The sequence below is a fragment of the Neopelma chrysocephalum genome, unplaced genomic scaffold, assembly GCF_003984885.1.
Source record: "Neopelma chrysocephalum unplaced genomic scaffold, ASM398488v2 Primary Assembly neopelma1_23, whole genome shotgun sequence".
Taxonomy (NCBI): Eukaryota; Metazoa; Chordata; class Aves; order Passeriformes; family Pipridae; genus Neopelma; species Neopelma chrysocephalum.
In genome coordinates this window covers 25,883,021-25,897,368 of record NW_020897691.1, presented here as the reverse complement: position 1 = coordinate 25,897,368, position 14,348 = coordinate 25,883,021, and the positions used below count along the sequence as shown (strand labels likewise).

The window sequence follows — 14,348 nt, the reverse complement described above, 5'->3', positions numbered from 1 at the left end:
GCAGGGGGTGGCCGCCTCCGGCTGGTCGTGCGGTGGCGGCGGCGGGGGGGGCGCGCAGCCCTCGATCGGCGGGCGTTTTCCTCCGGCCGGCAGTGACCGCCCCAGCCCCGCTCCCTGCCTGCTTGCCATGCCTGCCCCCGCCCGCCTCTCGCCGAGCACGGTGCCGGGGAAGGGCGAGGGGAGCCGCCGCCCTGTCACTCCCTGAGCCAGCCGTCGCCTCACCGGAGGAGCCCCGTGTCTGGCGGGCGCGGCGCAGCCCCGCAGGTCGCTGCGCCAGGAGGGCTGCGGGCACCGCGCACCTCCCCGCAGGTAAGCGGCGGGGTGGGGTGGGGTGCGTGTGGCGGGGGTCTGTCCTTCGCCCCCAAACTTCAACCTGCCTGCAGCCGTGACCCCTCCTCGGGGGCGGAGGGGCCGCGCCGTGCCCGTTCCAGCCGGGGGGCACTGGGAGACGCGCCCTGTCCTCGGCAGCGAGGGGCAGGGAGAGAGCGGGCACGGGTGGGTGGCTTTTTCCCTGCCGGGAATAGACTTTCTGCCTCCCGAGCGGAGCGCGCTGGCGTGCCGGCTGCTGGCGTGCCGGCTGCTGCCGAGCTCCGCGCAGCTGCTACACACCCTCTTTTGTCTGCGCTCGGCTCCGGAATACTTTAGGTGCTGCTACCGCCTGCCCCGCCGGTCGGGGGCCCGGCCCGACCCCGCCGAGGGGCTGCTCCCGGGCTGCGCCCCACGCGCTGCTCCTGCACTGGCGAGAGTTGCCCCTTTGCCTTTATTTTCACCCGAGTTGGGCTTTCCTTAACCTTTGTTTGCGGGGAAAATGGTGGTGTGCTGGTTATCTGGAAGGATGAGAGACAGATGGGGACGACAAAAGGGATTGCCCTATTCCCTTGCGTGCGAGCATAACTCACTGCTAAATAAATCGCTCACCGGCTAGACATAAGCTTACTAGTGAGACAGACTTTGAAACAAAAGTACTGCAAACAGCTCGAGTGCATGACAGATACTCCTCATATCCTATTAACATAACCATTGTTAGGATTTGCGCTTGAATTCAATACGTGTGCAGCTGTTCTGCAGATCTGGAATTGCAGGAGCTGTATTAACTTGGCACTTAATAGTCTTACTGAATGCAGTGGTTATGAAAAATAAAAAGGGTTTTACTTTTCAAAGGCAGAAGTATCCAGACAAAAGTATTCCTTTAATGAAGCATTCTGTATAACATGAACTACAAAATAACCTGTAGCGATGCAGCGGATTTGCAGTTCATAATGCTTTTAGGACATGAGGACTATATTGTTAATAAAATTCTGTCAGTGAAGATTTTGTCTTTTCTGGCCTATCCTGATGCTAGATCAATACACTAGCAACTATTCTGTTCTTTTTCTTTGTGCTTTTCTTTGGTGCTTCCAATCCATGTGATGGAAACCAAGTGTCCAGATAGAAAGAAACAGTGCATTTTCTTTCTTTTAGTTATTTTGGGCTGCTTTGTAGAAAGTGGGGGGAACAAAACCCTAACATTTAAACCAGAAAATTATATTTCTATTGAACGTAACTTAAATTCCTCGATAATGAAGCAAAGGGTCTTTCAAGTTTGGCACAATTTAGTGTACTTCTTGTGTTGCCAGGAAATGTACTTCTAGCTAAATACTTGTTAGAAGATAATTGTAAGATAATTTTTAGTAATTCAAAACATGAGTTACAATTAGATTTTTGTCCTGAGAACAGAAAAACGCCCTCATGGGAAAATATATGTGGTACCTAAATAGTAATTTGGAAAATAAAAGCATATATAATTTATATTTTGTTGGCATAGAAACACGTTTTATTTGTTGCTCCTTTGTTGGCTTGCAACAATGATCCAAATGAAAGTTGGAAAAGGACTACTGATGGAAGAGTTCAACATACTATAATTATTTTATTCTATGTACAGAAATGGTTTTGCCCAATACAATCTTGCTGGAATTGGAACAGAGCTTCATTTTTATGGAAGCTCTGTAATCAGATTATAAAAGGTGGGCTGTTTGAATCTAATTCTGTGAAGTATGGGCTAAGCAAGCTCTGCTCTGACGCAGACTGAAATGTATGCTTACTCTTAAGCAGGTAAGTAGTTGCAACTTCCATCCCTAATGATCACCTATGGTGCAAGTTCATTGCACATGGCAATAGGTCCTGGTAACTTCAGTGAAACTGTTCACTACCTTAACTGCACTGCTGAACCTTTCCTGGACCAAGCCATCTTTCAATGTGGTCTGCTTCTACTTCCTTGAATGCTGGCCATACAAAAAAAAAACTACCTGTGCTGTGCGCAGATGCTCACCTCAGCCACGTCTCATGGGTTGTATATTCTCTCTTGACTCATACCTCTCAGAAGGGGAAAATGAAAAGTGAAAATTGGTTAAGGAGTAAATTACATCAATGGAACAGCAGAAGGCGACTGCTACTTGTTGTGCTTCGTTCAGTATATTTTAGGAGCCAGAAATCTGAAATGCTGCAAATCAGTAAAACTTCCATTAAAATTACTGAAACCAGGCAAAGTTATGATATAAAAAATATGAAATGTAAAAGTTGTTGTCATGATAGTTTTCTTTTTTTTTTTTTTTGTTTTGTTAAACAGAAGAATCCTGTCGATCTTGTCTATGATAGTGGTAGAGAATGTATCAGAAGAGGAACTTTGTTTCCTAGCTAGTGATGATGCCTTCATTTGATTTGGTGCCATTATGCTTTATAAACAGACCAGTTACTTTTAATCTATGTTTGACCTCATGATACTGGAAGAAAGGGGCAATTGCAAATCAATTTCTAGTGTGAAGCATTACAGAGTAAAAGTATGATTAACTTGTGAAAACGTAGATGTCTCGTGCCAGTTTAAACACCTTAAGGTGTTTCAGACCTCTCTATGAGGCTGGGAAACAGAGTCTAAGGAGAACACTTCTGGAAAGGCAGCTGAAGACCAGGTAGGATATCCTACTAGATAATGTTTGCACTACAGTTCTGCATAAGAGCCTTTAAGAAAACTTCATTCTGTTTTCTGAAACCTTGTTGTTAAGAATTCTGATGCTGCGATATGATGAATATGGGAAGAAATCCCTTACTATCAGGACTTAGGGAGGTCCATTGTCAATGCCCATTTGTCAGCAGAATCTCTGTATTACTTGCTGTGCTGCTAACTGGAGATTGTCTTTGAGTAACCCAAAGATACTAATGAATAGCTTAAAAGTTAAAAATCTTCTGAGAAAAGTTTACATATTTTAAAACATAGACTTGTGTTCACTCTCCAAGTCCACTAGAAGTAAATGGAAATTGCAGACAGTGCCTGAGTTAGTGCTTTAGTTTTAGTAAGTGCTTTAGTTTTACAATAAAAATACTGTAAGGAAAAAGTTTCTGTTTTAGTTCTTTACTGGATAACACATAAGAACCTAATTGGCCAGAGATTGTGTGGGTTAAGTGGACTGTTGATCGCATGGAAAGGTGAAATGCTGGCAACGTCAGTGAATTAAACTACTGGACAGGTGTTTTACACAGCTGTTATTCTTTCCACTGTTTTTCGGATAGGTGAATCTCCCCAGAAGCATCTTAAGTGACCTGATGACAGAACTAAGTACTGAAATACTCACATTATACTGGTTTTTTAGTATAAATTAAATTACATTTTCCTTCCCAAACTTTCTTAAGGATCAGTGATTTTAAACTTCATAATTTTGCCTGGATGCCTTTTCTTAAAAATCCAGATTTTCTCTTTTTAGCACAGCTAGCCGAATGAGATGGATAACCTGTAGTACAGAGCTACTTGAAGCCTTTTATCTGCAGCAGTAGCAGAACCTGTTTGTATCACTCAGTTTTCTTATTTTGGTCTTTTGCTGACAAATATTATGAAGAGCACTTGATATTTTTTGAAAATAGTTCTACGTCCAGAAGACCTGATAAAGAAGGATGTTCTTCTTCAGTCATTTCCTCTATTCATCTCTGTTTCTAGCTGAGGAAAATTGTTGTTCCTTTTTTCTCTGTGTTTTAGTACCTAAAAATGTGTGACAGGGAGGTCAAACTGGGCATCTGAGGAGCATTGCAAATGAGATGTAATGATATAGCAGAGATTTTCATGAAAAACAGACTTGTAAAAAATAAAGCAATATGCTACCTTTTCCTGTATAAATGCTCTGAAAAGTTTTATGAGAACTGCAAATGGTTATCACTCTACTCTTTTGTGTCTGTTTATATCAACATCTTGTTAATATTTATATACCACTGGAACTTTAGTCAATTGTTCCTTTTGTCGGAAATATGACCATTTTAATCCAATTAAAATAAGCAGAAACAAAGGAGATGTTTCTCTGCATTGTCTTTTAATTTTTCATCACTAAGCTCAGTGATGAAACTCTTAACTGAATCAGAGAAACTAGGATTTTGTCACTTCAGTGAAATATGTCTTAGATACATACAGATACATTTAGATACAATAATAAAACAAATTTTAAAAATCACAAGAGATGTAAAATATAGCATAGGTTACTTTTCATAGAAACCAGTTTAAAGACAACTAGAACGGAAGAGGAAAAATCCCTTTTTATATGAATTTGCTTTTTCACAAATACAGTTGCACTGAGCATCTCAACGCTATGGTTTTAAAACCCATCACTAAAAAGTGCTAAAATTTGAATCTGTTGAAACTGCCTACTTCTGTATTCACTCTGGGTGTGAGGAAGAACACTTTCACCAAAGAGTTGATGTAGTTGGGTGCTAATAGCCTGTAAGTTCTGGCAAGTGGTTAGTGGCACTTAATTCTTTTAAGTAGTAGAGGTTTGTGCTTTGATACCTGTGAATCTGTAGCATTAGCTTGAAGAGGGGGTATGAAATCAAAACAGGGTCTTTAGAGCTTTTCAGTAGTAGTCACACTACTTTTTTCCAATAAAGGGTGGAATTCCAAAAGTAATTTAAACTTTTGTCAATTTAAACCATCATCAAAGCATATTAAATAGAAGGCTATTAAAAATGTCACTTATTATAGTGAAGTTGGTGTGATAGTGGTAACAGTAATATAATATTTTTTCACCTTCTCCATCTGAATGTGTCTGAATAAGTTGCTCTGCTTATCTGTAATCAGTAGCACATTGCTGAAAAACAAGTTTGTATCTAATGAATTTTATCACTTTCATTTTACTGTGTATTAAATGAAAATAAAAGTGCTGTTACTTGTCCAGCCATGTAGTTGCATGTATAAAATTGCTGCTCCATGCACTGGAGTTTTCTCTTTCCTTTGTGTAATTCAAAGTAACAAAGGCATATTGCATATTATAATACAGAGGAAATATACAAAAAAGTATGTTGCGATTAAAAAACATTCCAGTTACTCAATTTTTGTTTGCCATTACTAAAAATCTTCCACTTATGATTTGTTAGGATTAGGTGCCTGAGAAACTACAGATAAATGAATAGATATAAGGAGTTGTTTGGATATTAAACCATCTTCCTGCATACTGGAAAACTCTTAATCAAGAATTACATTGTATTGGTAGTGCTTGTCTTTCCTTATACAAGTCGGCAGGATTGTCGAGGAAGCGTATTCTAGCCTAGCAATCAACTTGATCCCATAACCCATATTTTTAGATCCTTTCTCTGCACAAGCACGATCTCTTTCTCTTACTCAGATATGAAATTTGGCATATATTGACATTGTGAGATGTACAAATAACATATTCCTTCATGATGAGGGATGAAAGCAGCCTCTTATATTGGGGCAGCATTTTACTGCAGTGAACAAGCTTTCCCAAGTTAAGTGTTTCTTGGACCACACAGTGTGCAGAACAGCTGCTCTAGCTTCTATCTTTTGCGTGATCTTGTGCTAGAAAAACTTGGTGTGTAAGGTATGAGGCAGCCTGCTGGACTCAGAAAAAGAGATGCACTGTGGAACTCTACTTTCTAGAAATATAGATGTCATGGTAGGGTTGTTGGAGGTCAACTGAATAAACCCGATACAGTGTCTGAGACTTGGCAGATGTGTACTTCTTGCTGTAAATTATTGTTTATTTAACAGTTGGCTTGTTTCACCTGAGGTATGAGCATATTTTTGTAAGAAGAAGTTAAATGACAGATAACACACAAAAAAAGAACAAGGAAGAAAGCAGAAGTGAAGAGAAAGTGGAAAAAAGAGCAAAAGACAAAAGGGAAATATTGAAGGCAGAAAAAATGAAGGCAGAAAAAAGGTGAAATATAATAAGTTGCATTTCTAAAGATGAATGATGTTCGAGATTCAGTGTGGTAAATGGAAATAAACTCAAATAATGAAGGGAATAGTAAGACCAAAAGATATGGTGGAATGTCCTTTTTGCAACATTCACATCTTTTGACTCTAGAAAATGAAGAGATTAATTCTTGTTTCCCCGAGATGCATTTTAAATGATTTGTCTTTGTTGTATACCGAAGTACAATGCTCTGCAAAAATGATGTTAAACACTTCTTACAGAAGATACACTGTAAGTAGATCAGTTCAAACAGACATATTAAAAAAAAATGAGCTATGAAGTACAGTTTGCTTACAGAGATAGAAACTGCATTTTGAAGTACTTGAAAGTTAGGTGAACTGTTGTTTCCATTTGCAAAGAGACTAATATTCTGAACCCAGAAGTTATCACCATGCAGATCAGTGTAATTTGTCATTGTCTCATAGAAGACTAGTGAGCACAATAAGCAAAGGGACTTCCTTCAAATAGTGGATAATTAAGTGGTATTTATCATGAGTACTTAGCTCCCACACTTACACAGATTTTTCTTTCTGATATATTTTTGCTATATCTGTGTTAGAAAACTAATGAGGCTAAGACCTGTTTTTTGCCCATGAGGTCAGCCAGAGTGGTCTGGCTCTGTGTGGGTGTTAAACTGTCTTTGAGATGGTCAAATCCAAAGTGACTGGTTGGAATGAACTTCTGGACTGAACCAGCTAAATTCCTGAGAGGGTGCTAGCTGACCTTGACCACAAATGTCCCTGGCATCCTTTTTGTAGCATGAAAGAGACATGGTGGAATCCCACTCCCTGGGCCTGTGCCCGGGCACACCAACCAGTACTAAGCATGAGATTTGTGACTTGTTAGAATATTTTTCCATCTCACCCCAAACAATCTTATTACAGTGATCCTAATATACACAGATTTGAAATAGAAGTAGTATATTAAAAGCTATATTTGGAGACTATTGTCTGTTCTAATTGCATTAGAAGAAATCTGATGTCAGTTTGCTATCATAGTTGTAACTTCAGTATTATGGAAACTGGAATTTGGAACACTGTGTTTGGATACACAAAGTATGTGGAGTTGGTGGAACATACTGGGACACCAAGAAAGTGGCCACCTTTTGGTGAAGAAGACCAATGGAATCCTGGGGTGCATTAGGAAGAGCGTTGCCAGCAGGTTGAGGGAGATGATCCTACCCCTCTACTCAGCCCTAGTAAGGCTGCATGTAGAATACTGTGTCCAGTTCTGGGCTCCTCAGGACAAGAGAGACATGGAGATCCTGGAGTGGGTCCAGCAGCGGGCAGTGAGGATGATTGGGGGACTGGAGCATCTCGCTTATGAGGAAAGGCTGAGGAAGGTGGGCCTGTTCAGCCTCAAGAAGAGATGACTGAGAGGGGACCTCCTTAATGTGTATAAATATCTAAAAGGTTGTGCCAAGAGAATGGAGTCAGGCTCTTCTCGGTGGTGCATACCACTAGGACAAGAGGCAATAGACAGAAACTGATGCACAGAAAGTTCCACCTGAACATGAGGAAGAACTTCTTTACTGTGTGAGTGACTGTGCACTGGAACAGATTGCCCAGAGAGATTGTGGAGTCTCCCTCACTGGAGATATTCAAGAACTATCTGGACACGATCCTGTGCCATGTGCTCTAGGATGACCCTGCTTGAATAGGGAGGTTGGACCAGGTGACCCACTGTGGTCCCTTCCAATCTGACTGATTCTGTGACCATACTCCCAAATGGATTACAAGAGATTTACCAAACAAGCAGAAAACTTGCACACAAAATAAACCTCTAGCTGGCAGTTCCTTAATGTCACAATTATTTGCCTGGTAATAATAGCCTGGTACAAAAATGGCCAACAAATATTAATAATAAACATCAAGAGGCCTAACAGACTCTTCTTGGGAAGTACTGGCTTACCTATTAATACAATTTATAAACTTTAGTGGTAGGATCACTTTGCATTAATTCAGTGCCAAAGTTCTTTCCCCACACTCTTCCTATGACCCCTACAAAGTATTTGCTTTACTCTTTGCCAGGAAGACATTTCTTCTCAAATTATTTTGCAGACGCCTATTCTGAATTTATTGCCATTCTTGTACTAATTCAGTTTTATTCTCCGAGGACATGACCTCATTAATTGGTGCCCATGGTGGAATATCTGCAAAGTCCTGCATGCATTGCTGGAACACAGTTCAATGGACTATATTATATTAGAAAGACACAAGTCACTGTTTTCCAATCCAAGCTTGCAACCAGTGTGCATACAAATTAAATTACACACAGAAGCATTTACTGGTAAAGGACTAGCAATGTCGTGTTTTGCAGAATGGCAGTTTGTAATTCTTTTATGTCAACTGGCTGTACAGTTGACATAGTAATGAAAATAGGTTATAGGTGAGACTGTAATTATTTTTAATTTTAGTTTTTGTGAATTTTTTAATTCAGTTAGATTGTGTTTGTTTGCTTGGTTTTTCTCTTTGGAATTTGGAGATTATAACTAGATGGCATTATATACATTATATAATTCCTGTAAAAGAATTAAGGTCGGAATTAGACTATGAGAGGGTGGACCGAGATGAAGTAGTGTAGCTTTCTGTTAATGTTTTCTTGTGCTGCCTTTATAGCATACAAGTGTGTTATTATATGTTAGGATAAAGTTCTCCACCAAAAGGGTTGTCAAGCATTGTAACAGGCTGCTAAGGGAAGTGGTTGAGTCACCATCCCTGGAGGTTTTTAAAAGACATGTAGATGTGGCACATAGGGGCATGGTTTAGTGGTGGACTTGGCAATGCTAAGATAATGGTTGGACTCATGGTCTTGGAGGTGTTTTCCAATCTAAATGATTCTGTGACTTCATGACATGTGACAGTTCTGGTTTATCCTACTCTCTCCGAAGAATTTTCAGAGTACCAAATCTTTGCTTTTACAACCATTTTTGTCAGTGTGCACAGTACTAGGTATTTTCCCTGTGTTAGGGAAGGCAAAGTCCAAAGGGAGAACCTGGAGCAAGAAATGGTCTGTGATCCTTAGTTTCTGCAGTCCTTCTTTCCAGAGTTCAGACCTAGTCTCAGGGAAAACTCTTTATCTCTTACACAGAATATTCTAATTGTTACTAGACATGATTTCACTTTGAATAAACCTTGTCATCCGTGGTTTTCAGGTTTGCACTTAGGAGGTAATTTTCAGCCCAGAATATTGAGTGCTTTGGAAATAGGCCCAACACATTGCTTAAAACTCCTTAAGAAGCCAATATCATTATCACTGTCAGGTTAAATATGCTTTTGTTAAGCCCTGTGACTGAAGAGATGGACTTCGGAATTCAGTTCTGAGCTTTCTATTTATTAGAATATAAAATAATCTATTTATTCTCACTTTAAATTTGAAGAAGCCTGCTGTGGAAATGGGGAAGAAAAAGGAAGGGAAGGAAGGTCTGCTACAGCAGACTATGAATTTAGAGGGGGGAAGTGAGAGAGGCTGGTTAAATTAGTCTGGAAAAGAGATAGCCCTTGGAGAGGGTGGTGATGTTATGGAAATTTGGATTGGAAGATTTTTCTGATGAGTCATGTGCTCTGAATTAGTTGAGGATGTTGCCCTTCAACAGTGAGACTGTGCCTGGGAATACCCATATTTCCAAAAGTACGTGGCTGAAACTCTTACGGGACTCAGAGGCTTGTGGCTTCTCAGGTTAGACCTAATGCTTGGAGATCTGGGTAATGTTTATTATGTGGACTCTTCTATTGCTTATATTAATAGTCTCGTTGTGCCTAATCACCTGAATTTGATTCAGTTACACACATTCAGTAGCACAGAAAACTCATACAAAGTCTGACAGGGTTTATTATATTTCTGTAAAAAACTGTAGATTATGACAGCTTACTCCTTGACAATTGCCGGACTGTGAATATAATGATATTATGAAAGCAGAATGTAGATAGAAAGATAGGTCAGTAGTACAGCAACAATCACAAACATTAATTATTCTATAGAGGCAAGACTATATTTTTGCAAATAATATCTTAGTGAACTTGTAGGGAGGCTCTTATCTGAGTAACTGGAAGAAGTGGGTCTTAGGTAGTGTGACTAGAAGTACATGTGGCATTAATATCATAATGATGTTTTCCTTCTTGTCTTTCAGTAAATTCACAAGGAATGATGAGGCCAGATGTTGGCATTTGCCAAGGTTAACAATTTAGAAGAGAAAGAACACGGTAGGGATAACACTCAGGTCTTCAGCAGTGACAACAGAGGCTCTGACATAGAGAAGTAAAAGGGCCCTGAAAAAGGGGTCTGATCTGCTGTTGTGTAAGCTATTCTCCAGAGGTTTGTGCCTTTTGAACTCTTTGCAAAGACTCAAATTAAAATCTTCTGTGGCAACAACTGCATTGCTCTAAAAGATTGTCCTTAGCATGGTCAGATGCATGTTTGTACTGCTTCTTGTGTGGTTTTTGACCATATTTGTGTCTTTTAGACTGTTATGTACTGAGTGATGTGCTGAGTGTGTCCTGAGGGTATGTTCTAGCCAAGCTCCAGCCCACATATGCTGGTTCACAATATGAAAGGTAGATAGAGAGGGGACAGATATTCATAGGGGTTGCTAACATAAGCCTAAAGTTCAGGTTCTCAAGATTTTTTATCAAGATCTTGAAGCAGTTTGTTTTCGAATGCTGAGAGTTTGAGCATGTACTCACATGGACCTTGAAGTTAAAGTGCAGGGCAGGTTTCTACAATTTCTGTGCCTAAAATCCCATCTTGATAGAAAATTACTGTCTCAGAAACAACAATGAGACGGATGATGCAGAAAATGTCTACAGATCCTACTTTATACATTTCTTACTGTTTTAGATGTGATGAGATTGAGATTTGGTCAAAACAATAGAAATGGTTGGAAAAGCATTTAAAATCACTTTCACATACATCACATGTAAAACCATGTGGCTGTGATTAAATAAGCTCATTGTGTGCAAAAGCTAGAGGATGACTGTTGCTGAGCACAGCAGCTTTAAACAGATTTTTCAGAATGATTATCAGTCATCATGATCAAACTGTAAAACCAGAAAATATGAGCCACAGCAGAAATCTGAAAAACAGCCAGAGAAACCATCCTGGATTTCATCAAAACCCAAAAGATTATACAACTTCATGTTATGGCTTTGGGAGAAAGATAAAATTGAAGATGATGAATGACTTGTGTTAATAATTTTATATTTGGCTTGTTATTTAGTTTTCAGGATACTTTATTGTAGAACTTTTTTATTGCTCATTGTCGGTATGGGTTTTGTTTGTTTTTACAGAGACAGACTGCATATTTATTGCGCAGCAACTTTCCACAGTCTGTCTGGATAGCTCTTGAAGAAGGAGCATGAAAAAAGCATGGCTATGTAGCCAAGCTAGTATTGCATTATTGTCTGAATCTACTATGGCTCTTCTGGCTGTTATGACAGTAATTTCTGTTTTGCTGAAGCAAACCTGCCTTTTCCGTATTTGAGTGTATATATTACATACACATACACACACACGCACACATATATATGGTGTATATAAATCTTGGGAGGAGAGTGGGGAGTTTATGGAACTATTGCCCCTGTTTTTGTAAAAAAAAAAAAATTCAGGGAGTGTATTTGCTTCATATGGAGGCTTTTACACACTGGTTTTGTTGTGTGCTTCAAGAAGCACCTTAATGCTGTAGCCATACTTTATGATATGAACCCAAGCCACCCCTGTATTGTATAGATACAGACAAGATACCAGAGTGTAGTATAACATGTAAGAATCCCGTGGTCATGATGTTATACGAGAGGTTTAATAATTATTGACTTACTCCATCTCTCTGTGAAATAGTCCTTTAAATCCCTCAGTTTTTTGTGTTCATGCAATGCTCTCTCCTCTCTTTGTAGTGTAGGAGATCCATCCTCTCCTTTGCTTCACTTTTCCCTTTTTGCTTTTTTCCTACATCAGAGCAGCAAATGCTTCGGGAATCAAATGGTATTTAGATTTGTTTATATCTAGGGTGCACACAGCCAGGAACTGCATACTCGACCACTGAATGACTTCTAAAAAGTTAATTTTTAGAGTTGTATAAATTAAACAAGTCAGCAAAGATAGAAGAATTTGGATTCTCTGCTATTGTTTACTAACATTTTACATCAGTATAAATTCTCAATTTTAATGGAAGTTTTAATATGTGTCACAAAACTGGTGGAGGGTTAGATGCAAGTCAAAAATTGTCTTTTCCTGCTGCGAGCTCAGGAATGCAGTAAAAGATTGAATTATTCTTGTTTGCTTACTGTTGCACTGGTAGTGTCATGAAAGCCTGACTATGTGAAATCAAAGGCAGAATTCCTGTGTATTTCGACAAGGTTAGATTTCATTTAGTATGTTAGGTAGTCATGGGCCTAGTGCTGGTTCTTACATGGCCCAAAAATGTCAAAGATGTTTTCTGTAAATCATGCCTTTATTACACAAACGAGCCAAAACAGCTCTCAGCAGCTAGAAGGGTTTTAGTTCAAAGCCATGACAATCAGTTTTAGCTAATAAGCTGCCATCCTGGAAACCCCCAAAGCCTTCCAGAATGTGCTTTCTGCAAAGAAGACACACTAGTTTATTTTGGTGGTTGTTGTTGTTTTAATGTCCCTTAATATATGCTTCTATCAGCTGGATTTTAAAATGTCTGTCTTCTCAATTTCTAAATGATATGTCTAACATACCTGAATAGAATGGAAGTGGAGAGATTTTTTCCATCTAATTTCTTTTATTATTTATTATTTTAATATTATGTTATGTTATATTGTATAGAATATTATGAAAGCATATGATAGATTCATTAAGTTAATCAAGATATTGAGATTTTTTTTATTATTGATATTCAGACTCTTAATGGAATCATAACAGGGAAGATGTCTCTTGCAGTCCAGGAGAAACACTTTTTACAGAACTTTTAGAAATGCCTTAGCACAGGTATAAAATACTTTCTGAGGCCAGTAAATTTCAGGAGGTCAGATGTTCATTCTGAAAAAAAAAAAAGAGAACATTCATGAAAGCCCATATCCCTCACTTCAAAAATAGGAGTCAAATTTCAGTAACCTTTACGTCCCAGTGTGCTTAAATAGTAAGACTGGAGTTGTAGCAAAGGTTATATAAATGTGTCGAGAATTTACTTTCTTGCTGCAGGTTCTGCAACCCCATTTGCTATGAATGGGAAACACTAATTTTCTGCCTGTTACTATGGTCTGACCTGCTGGTTTGTGTGACATAAGGCTGTGAGAGCAAGAGGCCTGTGCCTAATAAGGCCCCTCTCAGAATACACTCTGATAGCTATTGGCTGCCTTTTGTAGAAAACCTATTGAGTTCTTTCATCTACTCAGTAGTGTTCGTTGATCCAGAAAAACACCTTTCCTCCCAGGTTCAGATGTGAAGAGAAGTGACTGAGTGTGCATGCTTCCATTGACACAGAGTCACTGGGGGCTGAACTGCCAGGCTGAGGTCTTCATATTCTTTGCCACGGGTCAGTTTCAGCAGCTACCAAGGCAAATTTGGGCTTGCTGGGAATATTGGTGTTTGTGATTCATTAAAGTGTTGTTGTATGAAATGGGGTAAGAGCAGCCAGTTGCTTAAGTGGTGTAAAACCTGTTGAATTCCTGTGCTGAAACGTAATTGAAACATTAGTATTAAATCTGTAGTGTATTTCTGAGCTGTTTTAAATGCAGAGTTGTACACCTGCAGAGTTGTACACCTGAACATACAACAGTGTCTAGAAATAATACATGCAAATTTGTAATGGTCTTGTGGAAGCAGAGGCATAAGAATCTGATGATGAGGGTTTTGTTCCTGGCTTTGCCAGAGATGGTCTGGAACTTTGGAGAGCCCTGCCTTCCCAGAAATGCATAGACACCTTGTTCCCATGTTATTTTCATCCCTTTGAAGAATGTAATCTTTAGTGCCTTTTCCTTCAGTTTGCCTGTCTGCAAAATGGGAATATTTCTATAGGAAGTTTGCCACTCTTATATACTCATGAGGATTTTTTGAGACATTTGAATGAAAGGTGCTATGCAAAATCAAATCAGTATTAGATACTGCGAGTGAAAAGAGCTTTGTGAATCTTGGTACCTGAGCAGAATCATTAGTGATAGA

The 14,348-nt window shown here is 39.4% G+C and overlaps 1 protein-coding gene across 1 annotated transcript in view; it reads left to right on the top strand.

The window, feature by feature from the left end:
* Window positions 1–236: 236 nt before the first annotated feature.
* The window catches only part of TMEM200A (transmembrane protein 200A), a 54,818-nt gene continuing 40,706 nt past the window's right edge, over window positions 237–14,348 (top strand). Inside the window, exon 1 of the mRNA XM_027691228.1 lies at window positions 237–309. The gene's annotated coding sequence lies outside the window, so the exon portion shown is untranslated. The remainder of the gene's footprint in view (window positions 310–14,348) is intronic.